This window comes from Pinus tabuliformis, chromosome J (assembly GCF_031772625.1).
Source record: "Pinus tabuliformis cultivar Carrire ecotype Pingquan chromosome J, CPIR1, whole genome shotgun sequence".
NCBI lineage: Eukaryota > Viridiplantae > Streptophyta > Pinopsida > Pinales > Pinaceae > Pinus > Pinus tabuliformis.
In genome coordinates, this window is record NC_142295.1 from 626,880,169 (window position 1) to 626,892,724 (window position 12,556).

Here is a 12,556-nt window from a genome sequence, read left to right on the forward strand (position 1 = left end):
TGGTTGCTTCCTTCTTGGCATATATGCTTGATGTGAAGTTGCCCCAATCCTCAGGTAGAGAATTGAGTACTAAAGTTGTCATTTCTTTGTCAGACATGAGTTCCCCAAGCTCTGAAGTTGATCCCTCATCTTAGATATCTTCATGAAGGAGGGAGTTATTCTTCCTTTGATATCTTCATTTTGTACAATTCATTTCTTAGGGATTTCACTTCTCTGGCTGTGGATACCTAGAATAACTCTACTAGCTTATCATAAATTTCTTTTGATGTTTCTGATTTGGAGACATAAGGAATGAGAGAGTCCTTGATAGATTCTATTAGAATCCTTTGAGCTCTTGTCTCATCCTTATTGTACTTGGATAAGGCTTGAGTTTATTTCTTAGCAGGGATAATGATATTCCCTTTGACATGTTCTAGGATTTCATTCTCATTGAGAAGTAAATCAGTCCTCCACATCCATGCAAGAAAGTTATTGGTACCTACCAATTTGTTGCTTTCCTTGCAAAAAGACATTGATGTATATTCAGAAGGGGGCATATACTTGATAGATTTTGAGATTTAATGGATTTTCTTGGTAACTTGTAGATGATGTAGGCCCTTTTTCATATGCTCTTCTTTGTAGGTGCCTTTGTGTAAGGCTCTTCTTCTTGCTATGTAGTCTTCCTTGATGAATGACAGATGGTAGACCCTCTTGTCCTTGAAGTGATTGAGGCTTCTTGGCTTGATACTTCAACTTTGTAAATGTCCTTCCTTGATGAGTCACCTTATGAGTGTTCTTGAGATGCCCTTTCTTGATGTTTCACCTTAGCTCGGATACCATGTTGAAGAATCTAGGGCAATGAGATGTAGAGTGATTCTTTGGGACTAGATAACAATTTGTGAAGTATTTTTACAATTTGTATTTGTAGGCTTAATCTTCTTCTTCTCTTATTAATGCATGTGTGTGTACTTCATCAAATGCTATAAAAACATAAAACAATAACACAAGATATTGTCTCTCTGCTAGGGCCAAAACCTCTCTTCTATTGAGAGGAAAAACCTTCAGTAAGTTTTCTCTTATTGAAGTTTCTTGATCAATGCCAAACCCCAGAACCTTGAGTAGAATATCCTCAAGCACAAGTCAATTCTTTCTCTTTTCACCTATTACTCAATATGGGGTTGTAGATGTTTGGCTCCCACGTGAGATTTCGGGTTGAGATGTGCTCCCTGATGTGGTTTCAAGTTGAGATGTGCTTCTTGATGTGGTTTCAGGTTGATCTGATAATGAGATCTAAGATAATTAATAAGGTATTACAAACTCATGTGCATGGATTTGTCTATGTTATTTTATACTATGGACCGATAAGATTGCGAAATACACAGACAATGAGGCAGTAAAATAGAAAAAACATAATAAACAACACATAACACAACAAACTTAATAAGGAGTTCACCAATACCCCTAGGCTACATCTCCTGGTCCAGCCTTTAATGGTGGCCTCTCTATTATGTCTTCAAGCAGAGTTTTTACAACAATGAGCTCAATTTGAGCCTCACACAACAGATGCAACAATAAGAGCTTGGCTTGAACCTCTCAAGCTTTCTCTGAGTACAGATACTCCCTTAACGCTCTTTGTCTCTATCTTAGCTCTGTCTTGGCACTGCCTGCTTTGTCTTCTATTTTCCATGGCTTTAAAGCCAATCCTGCACTGCTCGCTCGTTTCCTCTTCCTCACTTTCTATCTCCCGGCCTCTATCCACTCGAATCCCCTGCTTAGCGTTAGCAAGCATGGCATAACGCCTTTAGGGGAGGTGGCCACTTGCTCTGTAATGAATGAGTGCATTGGGCCCCTAAAATCCATGAAACAGTCATTCTATGTTTTCATAGAGAAACACCGCAACACTATGAAATTTCGCCAAAACACTACTTATTTCAGACTTCAAAAGTCCTTAAATCCACCCTATTCTCCATCGGGTCTACCTGTAAGTCACCATCGAATGTCGCAATGACTTGCCCCTTTGTAATTTTAAAATACATTCGAACTGCGAAAGTACATTGGAAATGCCTTTTCCGCGGATCTCAAATCTTTTGAAATAATATTTATATAACCGTCGGGTCCGGTTCATCGGATCACAAATGTGTATGCGTGTATGCCCACTCCTCTGTATAGCCCCGATTGCGATATCGCGATGCGACTGATCGCAATCGCACATCGCGATAACCCCGGGCCGTTGTAAGCGCTCTTGTGATCTCCGATAGTGATCCTGCGATGCAACATGGGCTGTTGATCTGCGTGCTTGATCGACGGTCCTTGTTGACTCCGCCAATCGTCGTCGCAGGTGTTATGTAGTCTACACTGATATTCGCTGTCAGCCTATGCTGATTGCGATTGTCGATCAGATTTGGACCGTTGATCGGCCAGATCTGACGACCACTATGCATTCACTTGTTCCGCCTCTGATACTCTATTTTTTCACTGTTTTCACGTGTTTTCTCTGGTTTTTGCCTCCCAATAGTGTTTTTCAGCCATTCTAAAGGTTCTTGACCAGAGATTGTTTGGATATTTGGCTTGGTTTTAAGAGATTTCAAGACTTAGGGAGTGTTCCTGGATCCGTTTGGATCACACCTTCCCACCGAAAAAGGCTTTTGGACCACCAAAAGTTGGTTTTCAAGCATTGCTCAAGTGAGCTACAACTGCCTCACTTGCCCAATCTCTATCCATTTTGCACTGCTGGGTTTTGAACCTTTGAGTCCAATCCTAAGGTACTCCACGTCCCTTTGCACATAGTCCTCACCTTCTTGTCTAGAACTGTATCTTCCTGCAGCTCATTGAGGTATTCAGGAAACAGATCATCAATGGAAGGCAATTGACTTTTCTCTTCGGGATCTTCAATTAATGAAGGTTCAAACCGTCTTAAGTTTTCTGCATTTACCATTGAATAGATGTGCATGTATGCTGACAGATCAAGGCGGAAAGCGTTCTCACCAATTTTCTCAAGTACCTTAAAAGGCCCATACCTTATTGGCTTCAATTTATTTCACTCACCTTGTATTCTGTCCTTGTTGATATGCAACCAGAATTGATCACCAACTTGGAAGTTGTGCTCCACCCGATGTTTATCATGCCTTGCCTTGTACTTGGCTTGGTTCCTTTCCAGCTGTTCCTGCACTGCTTGGTGAATTTCTTGGATATGTTCAATGAATCTGGTTGCTTTATCCACATCACTATGTCCAACAACTGTTATGTCTTTTTCAAAGACAAAATCCAAGGGAGACCTGCTATAAAACCAAAACAGTTCTAGAAAGGAGATCTCTGTGTAGAAGAATGTTTAGCATGGTTGTAAGCGTGTTGCACATAAGATAAATGTTCATCCCAAAGCTTGGATGCTTGCTACAATAACCCCTGAGCAACTGGATCACTGTCCTGTTGACTACTTCTGTTTGGCCATCTGTTTGTGGATGAAAGGCTGTGCTCTCTTTTAGTCTTGTGATTCCCACAGACTTGACCAAAACTTCCCAACAAATCAGGAGTCTCGATCAGATACTATGGAAGTGGGTAACCCAAAATGCACCTAGACATGTTGAAAGAACAATTTCGCTGTTTTTTCAGCTGTAATCTGTTTATTACAGGGTATTAAAATGCACATTTTGCTGAACTTGTCCACAATAACATATAAATAGTCATGCCCCTTTATAGATTTTGGCAATCCCCATCAAAGTCCATGGAAACACTTTCCCAAGGACGGGAAGGGACTAGTAGTGGAGTGTACAAGCCTAGTTTTCTATTGCTAGGCTTACTTTTAGCACACATGGTACACCCTCTTACATATCTAGAAACTGTTTCATGCATTCTTGGCCAATAACAGTATCTTTGCAGCTGTGCAACTGTTTTACTTACACCAAAATGACCTGATATCAGAGAAGTATGTGCCTCCCTAATTATGTTAACTCTTTCTATTTGTGGAATGCATAGCTTTCCCAAATGATACAAGAGTTGGTCCTTAACATAGTAATCCAATTCTTCTACCTTTTTGCCATTACTTAAAGCTGCATATACATCTTTAAAGTCTATATCTTGAGCATATTGTTCAATGTAGCTTTCATGCATTACTGAGTTATGCTTAAGTATAGTAGATGCATTTATGATTGGTTTGGACAACATATCTGCAACTTTATTGTGTATGCCCTTTTTATATCTGATGACTAAATGAAACTTCTGTAGGAAACTCATCCACCTATAGTGTCTTGATTGTTGCAATTTAGTTTGTGAGTGTAAATACTGAAGTGGCTGATGATTAGTATGTATTATTGTTTCTTTGCCCATTAAGTAATGTTTCCACTTCTTCACACTCTGGACTAATGCATACAATTCTTTATCATATGTAGGATAATTAACTACTGCAGAATTAAAAGTCTCAGAATGGTAGCATATGGGTTTACCATGTTGCATCAACACTGCTCCCATGGCATAGTCACTGGCATCTGTTTCGATCTCAAATGGTCTTTGAAGATTTGGCAATGCTAGTACTGGTGCTATACTAATTTTTTCTTTCAAGGTGTCGAAGGCTTTCTGCTATTTGCCTCCCCACTGAAACACCTTATTCAATCTTGTCAAAGCATGTAAGGGAGCTGCAATTAAGGAAAAGTTAGCAATAAACTTTCTCCAATATTGTGCTGCTCCTAGGAAGCTTCTAACTTCTGTAGCAGACTTGGGTTTAGGCTAGTTAATGACTGCAACCTTAAAGGGATCTGTCTTCAATTCACCACCACTTACAATATGACCTAAATAATTCAAAGATTTTTTACCAAAATCACATTTTGATAATTTAACATAGGGATTTTCTTTTTTCAAAACATCTAGAGTCTGCCTTACATGCTTCAAATGTTCTTCCCATGTTGTATTGAAAACAAGAATGTCATCCAAATATACAATTACAAAATCATCAATAAAAGACCTAAGTACATCATTCATAACTCTCATGAAAGTGGCAGGAGCATTAGTTAAGCCAAAAGGCATAACTAGCCATTCATACAGCCCTTGCTTTGTTTTGAAAGCAGTCTTCCATGCATCTTGCTCTGCTACTCTGACCTGATGGTAACCACTACACAAGTCCAACTTGGAAAAGTAAACAGCTTCCTTCAACTGATCCAATAGATCATCAATGCGAGGAAGGGGATAACGATTCTTGATCGTTATTTTATTCAGTGCTCTGTAGTCAATGCACATCCTCCACGAACCATCTTTCTTCCTCACCAACACGATTGGAGATCTGCATGGTGATGTGCTTGGTCTTATGAACCCTTTCTCGAGCAGCTCTTGTACTTGCTTCTTGATTTCTGCATTCTCTAAAGCGGATAACCTGTACATTCTGATGTTAGGCAATGGAGCATCTTGCTGAAAATTAATATCATGTACAATTTCCCTTTTGGGTGGCAGACCTTTAGGTTCTTGAAATAGTGTATCATATTCTGAAACAACTTTTTCTAAATCAGCTTGTTGTTTAGCATCACAACCTTCAAATACATTGGTTTTATCAGGTTTCTTTTCCTTTACAACCATCAGTAAAAATTGCTTGCATGAATTTACAATTCTTTTCATCTTCCCTGAGTTTATGAGAGTATAATTATTCTTGAGTTTATGAGCTCTTACAATATATTCGATTCCATCTTTAACAAGTTGATACTTATTTTCAGCTCTATAGAAAATGGCTTTTCTATCATACAAGTAAGGACTTCCTAAAAAAATTCCACATATATCCAAGGGAACGATATCTAACTCAACCTCATCTACAAATGCTGACCCAAAAGAAAACCTAAGTTTACATTGTCTAGTCACTTGTAGCTTTGCTTTATCACATACCCAACCTAATGGATATGGCTTCTTGTGAGGTGTGGTTAGTAATCCCAGCTTCTTTACAATTGCTTCAGAAATTAAGTTTACTTTTGAGCCACTATCAAACAAAGTATCAATCTTTTGATGCTTGGAAATAACTCTAATATGAAAAATCTCATGTCTTTTCCTCTCATTTTCTTCACTATCAATAGTTTGGGCAGAATTACTAGTAGATGCTTCAGAATTTTTATCTTTTATACCTATGGCTGTGATTGTTGTTTCATCACCTGAGTCTGACCCCAAATATTTCTATATAGCAGCAGTAGTCTTCTTCTTCTTTCCATCGAACTTGGGTTTTAGCTCCAGATGCAAAGACCAACAATGTTCATCATCATGTCCATCCTTCTTGCAGTGAGTGCATGAAGGTTTGGCCTTTTGTACAACATTTGCCTTCCTCTCTTTCCATTTATGCTTCCTCTTTTCCTTGTTCTTGCTTGTAGTGGGTTTTGATGATCCCCCAATCTCTGGGTTCACATTCTTGCCTCTAGCCTCTAGATGGGTAGCCTGAACAAATACCTCATCTATGCTAGTAGGGTTAAACATGAGAATGGTGTGCCTCAAATAGCTGTGTAGACCACCTATATACTTCAACAAAGTTTCAGGTGAGTCTAAAGAAATGCCTAGAATCAAAGCTATTTTTTCTAAATTCCTGGGTATAGCTTTTTACACTTTGCCCTTTTAATTAGCGAAGAGTTTGCCAACTCATCATAGCTTGCTGCATATAAGCTAGTGGATATAATTTTTTTTTAATTGCAGAAACAAATTCGCTCCAGACAGAAAGGATTTTACCATGCTTCTTCAAGTCAGCTTGTGTTTTGCCTTCCCATCGGACTAAGGCGGTTCTTCCAAGGCGTAGGCTGGCCAGCTGAATTTTACTCCTGTTTGAATCAATGCTCTGCAGCTTGCAATACACATCAATCTGTCTAATCTAGTTATCTAGCTTCTATGAATTTAATTCTACATCATATATTGGCAAATCAAATTTAACATCTAATTTAATCAAAGATGTTTTCTTATTTTTATTTTCAGGGCAATCAGGAGGTGTTGATAGAGGAGCCTCTTTTCCTTTCCCTTTGCCTTCAGAATGGCCATCTAGAAGAGATTCTTCTATTCATTTTTCTTGTTTGGAGGTTGACGAATCTTCACTTCGACCTTTCGTAAATTCTCGATACATTTCTTCTACCATGGCTCTCATGGTCATGAAACTGTCCATGAATTGAGAGTTTGATTCTAAGGGACTTTCTTCTGCCATTTTCCTCCTAGGATAGACCTTACCAATTTTTGGGTTAGTTTCAACCATTTCTCCTTCTCCTAATTTGAGCTTTGACCTAGTTATCATTCACCAATCCAGCACAAGCTTGTCTAACCTTAGTAAACCTAAAGCTCTGATACCACTTGATCTGATAATGAGATCTAATATAATTAATAAGGTATTACAAACTCATGTGCATGAATTTGTCTATGTTATTTTATGCAATGGACCGATAAGATTGCGAAATACACAGACAATGAGGCAGTAAAACAAAAAAAAACATAATAGACAAAACATAACACAACAAATTTAATAAGGATTTCACCCAATACCCCTGGGCTACATCTCCTAGTCCAACCTTCAGTGGTGGCCTCTCTATTATGTCTTCAAGCATAGTTTTTACAAGAGTGAGCTTAATTTGAGCCTCACACACAACAGATGCAACAATAAGAGCTTAGCTTGAACCTCTCAAGCTTTCTCTGAGTACACAGACTCTCTCAACACTCTATGTATCCATCTTAGCTCTGTCTTGGCACTGCCTGCAAAACTGCCTGCTTTGTCTTCTGTTTTCCATGGCTTTAAAGCCAATCTTGTGCTGCCCGCTCATTTCCTCTTCTCGGCTTTCTATCTCCTGGCCTCTGTCCGCTCAAATCCCCCTGCTCAGCGTTAGCAAGCATGGCATAACGCCTTTAGGGGAGGTGGCCACCTGCTCCGTAACGGATGAGTGCATTGGGCCCCTGAAATCCATGAAACGGTCATTCTCTGTTTTCACAGAGAAACGCTGCAACACTGTGAAATTCCGCCAAAACACTGCTTATTTCGGACTTCAAAAGTCCTTAAATCCACCCTATTCTCCTATCCGGTCTGCCTGTAAGTCACCATCGCATGTCGCAATGACATGCCCCTTTATAATTTTAAAAATACGTTCGAAGTGTGAAAATAAATTGGAAATGCCTTTTCTGCAGATCTCAAATCTTTTGAAATAATATTTATATAACCGTTGGGCCTGGTTCATCGGATCACAGATGTGTATGCGTGTATGCCTGCTCCTCTGTATAGCCCCGATTGCGATATCGTGATGCGACTGATCGCAATTGCACATCGTGATAACCCCGGGTCATTGTAAGCGCTCTTGTGATCTCCGATAGCAATCCTACGATGCAATATGGGCCGTCAATTTGCGCGCTTGATCGACAATCCTTGTTGACTCCGCTAATTGCCATCGTAGGTGTTATGTAGTCTGCACCGATATCCGCTGTCTGCCTATGCCGATTGTGATTGCCGATCAGATCTGGACTGTTGATCGGCCAGATCTGACGGCTACTATGCATTCACTTGTTCCGCCTCTGATACTCTGTTTTTTTCACTGTTTTCACGTGTTTTCTCTGGTTTTTGCCTCCCGATAGTGTTTTTCAGCCATTCTAAGGGCTGTTGACCAGAGATTGTTTGGATCTTTGGCTTGGTTTTAAGAGATTTCAAGACTTAGAGAGTGTTCTTGGATCCATTTGGATCACAGGTTGAGATGTGCTCCCTGATATTGTTTTCGGATTGAGATGTGCTCTCCAACGATGTTGAAGGCGGTAACTTTAGCTCCCCAATGATTCCTATTCTTTAGATTCAAAAATGTTTCAGCAGATAGAGATGAGAAGAGATGGGATATGATATGACGACAAGATATACATGACATGATGCAGGTGGAATTCCCCCTAGTTGAGAGGGAGTGTTAAAATTGGAAACTAGGGCCAAATTCCACTTTGTACAACTCATTTTATGGAGATGATGATTACATTGAATTCATCTTTTCAAGAGGACCAAAGTCGACCTAAATATTATCAAATTTGGACAAGGGAAAGTGTATTTATGAAGAAAAACCCACATATGCACATTTGGATAGGTTGACCCTAATGGTAAATTGGTCACCCTTGGAAGCTTATAAATGCAAGTGACCACAAGCTTGTTTGGACATAACCACACATCTTATGCTTCTCTTAATTTATTAGTTCACATAGGTCTGAGGCTGGGTCGACAAAAGAAGTTCGCAAAGGTCCGAAATTATAGGGTTCAAAGATCACATATGTTTTTAGGATTTTGGATTATAGTTGCTGGCTCGTCAAAAGATACATTCAATTGCAGTTGTTGGCTTGCAAGTTCAAGGGAGTGACTAGAAGCCTTTAATTGATCACAAATCTCCTCCTCCCTGCGACTGGAAAGTTTGACTGAAATTTGACAATTGATCGAAGTTGATTGCATACAAGAAAAGTTGTCTTTGATATATATTGATGTTGGAAACATATTTATGAATGTTATTGGGTTATTTTTCTGAATGATATTGTACTGGGCTCGTTGTACTCTTTGCTAAAAATTTTATGACAATATAATAGAAGAATAATTTCAAAGGGTTTTCTCCCTTGTGGGATTTTTCCATGGTCTTTGACCAAACCTGATGTCTCTTTTTTAATGTGTTGATTGTTTCCTTTGTCATTGCATTTATTATTCTATCTTCAATTACTGTTGATGATTGAAAATATTAATTTCTATTGGAAAGATTTCTAATTAAAGTGTTGAATCGGGCCAAAGTAATTGATATAACATAGAACAATATGAAAATTTAACAGTAACTTCCAAGAAGGGTTCAAATCTTGCAATGAGATATACTTTAGTGATGAAAGAAGAAGCTTATGATGAATGTGTTCCAGTATGGGAAACATAGAGACTTTTGGGGAATGGAAGTATCTCCCTCACTAAGAGTGAGTGTTGAAATTTTGTAGCATCAGGAGGCACTCTAACAGGTCCTTGGTATTAGTTATATTAGAGGAAAGCACTCGTAGAAGTGATTGTATGAGTATATGACCTAAGTGATGGGGCTTTGTACCCATAGACCCATGGTATTTTGATGATCCATAGTATTATGATAACCCATGTTATTGCACCCTTTGAAAATGTATAAATTAGAAGCCAATGGAGAGGCTTGAGAATTATTTTTGGAGAGGAGAATAACAAATGTCTCTTCTTGATTGGGCTTTGATTTGCTGAGGAAACCATAGACCTAAAAAGGATCATCACGGTACTCTTGAAGGATGTGAGTATATTAGTTCATGGGGAAAATCTGTTAGGAAAAATCTTGAAGGAGGCCATTAGGTTATTCTAAAGGCAAGGAAATGCTACAAGGAGGAAAGGAGTAGCTGAGGAAGTTAAAGGAAATCCATTCCCTAGGAAGGGTTGGACCTGTGGGAATCTACCATCCGCAACTGAGGGAAGTTTTGGGGGTTAGTTTTGAGGCACATGCAAGGAAACCACAGTTAGGATGAGGGATGGTAGGTGGCTAATTGGGTGATATGCATGGGACGCTGAAAACAAGGAATTTCTAAGAGCTTTGTGCAAGGGTTTAGGGCCAAAGGAAAGTTCTAGGTCTACATAGTAGTGAGGATGAGGCTGTGAACCTTGCTTTGGAAAATCACAGAGAAAAGGGGGCTTGTAGGTAGATATGAAAGTAATTAGAAAGGTGCCAAACCTTGTGGAAGGGTCGTCTTGATGGTTTAGCACAGGCCGAGGCCTCTGTGAGGACTTTTGGGTAGTTCGTAAATCAAGAGGAAGGAATATGGGTCCTAGTTTAGGGTCGACCTATGGCAGGAACAACCCGCATATAGAAGGAAGGGTGGGGGTTATTATTTGGAGGCTGGGTCATTGAGTTGTAGCAGAAGGAAAGGAAATAAGCCTATTGAGTACTATCTGCAACTATAGGGATTTCTTTGAGGCTTGTAGGAGCCCTATGTGAGGGCCAAGGGATTTAGGATGTAGCCTCAACAAGAAAAATCAACATAGAAGGATGTTTGTGTGTGGTGTGAGGATTTGAGAAGGTGGGGTAAGACCCTTAGTGCTACAACATTATCCTAAAGTGGTATAAGCAAGTTGGTAACTGCTATAGGGGTTTTGTGGTGAAGGACAACCAAAAAAGCATTGTTTGCAGGGAAGTGAGGGCTTGAAGGACTAACCTTCAATGCAAAGAAATTGACAAGGGTCTTGTCTTGTATTTGGGCATATTTTCCAAGGATTGTAAAGGGCCATTTTCCCTGGTACAAGAGCCCTAGGATTCTTATTAAAGAACTGATAAGAAATCAATTTTGGCAATAAAATTGTGTGTTTTGTGTATGATCTAATTGCTGGTATATTTCACTGTGCTAAAGTTGTTTTAAAGTTAGGCATTTCAGTGTGTTTATGTTTTTTGTTTTGTGAAACTGTCAAAACATAGACCAGACTTGGGGTGCATGAAATTCTAATACAAAAGAGGATTTTATTCCATATTTTATGGATGAGGACATGGTTAAATGGGTCCCAAATCTTCTTCTAAACATTTTCCAAAGCACACATCTCAAGAAGAGGTGCAACCCACCTTGTAAAAGCATTTGAGGTGGTTGTGTTAGTGCTCTACTTACTTAAGTGATGGTTTCTATTTTGAGAGTTGTTACCCACCCAAGTGGGTAACCGCTAGGAGAACATTTTTCTCCTCTTTGGTTACAACCAACAACTCTATGATAATCCACATATAGATTTACTTCAAATCTCTCCACTTGTTCTCCGGGAAATGCTCTCTCCTATCCAACATAGTTCTCAAAGGAAGATGGGTCATCTATCAAAAGGTACACTAACCATTTTTGTAGTCAAGTGATTTCATTTAATGTTAAGAGAATTCTAATGTGGATCATAGGTTGAGTTGGATGATTGATTTATCTTTATTGTATCCTTGTTCCTATACTTCATTTGGGAAGTTATCTTTTCCCCTCGTTTAATGTGACCTTCCTTGAGGCCTTTTGTTTCCACTATTCAAGAGGGGCATTAATAGGAGACACATATTGATGTAGTGTGCCCAAGGTAATCCATATTTATCACTTTCCATTTGTCCTTGATATCCACTTCCATTCTTTGGGTTGATTATCATTTGTCACTGGTATTGGCTCTCGATATCTGCATCTTTGAGTTAGGGCTTAGAGACTTTGACCAAGGACATTGATTGAACTAAAATAAAGATAAAAGTAGACATATCCACAAATGAAAGAAAATGGAAAAATGCAAAAGATGGTTGGGACTAATAATAAGCATGTGGAAAAAAACCTAGCTTGAGTTGTACCCCCCCATTAGCCATCATTAGTTCCTAAGCATATGATGCTCTCTCCAGATACAAAAAAGTCACAAATTTCCCAACCCAATGAGTAGTAAGCCACTACATCTTTAAGGGGTATTGAAAAAGCATTAAGCAAGTTGGTCACCCAAGCTATGTAAGAAACAAAAGAAAGATCATTGAAGTAAAAAGGCACACTAGAAGGGTGGTAAAAATTAGTCGAGGAAAGCGGTAACTTAGGCCTACATGATTGCTCCTTCTTATCATTAATTACACTATGGTTGTTGGACCTCTTTTAGTTGGCACCAAGGAAATGG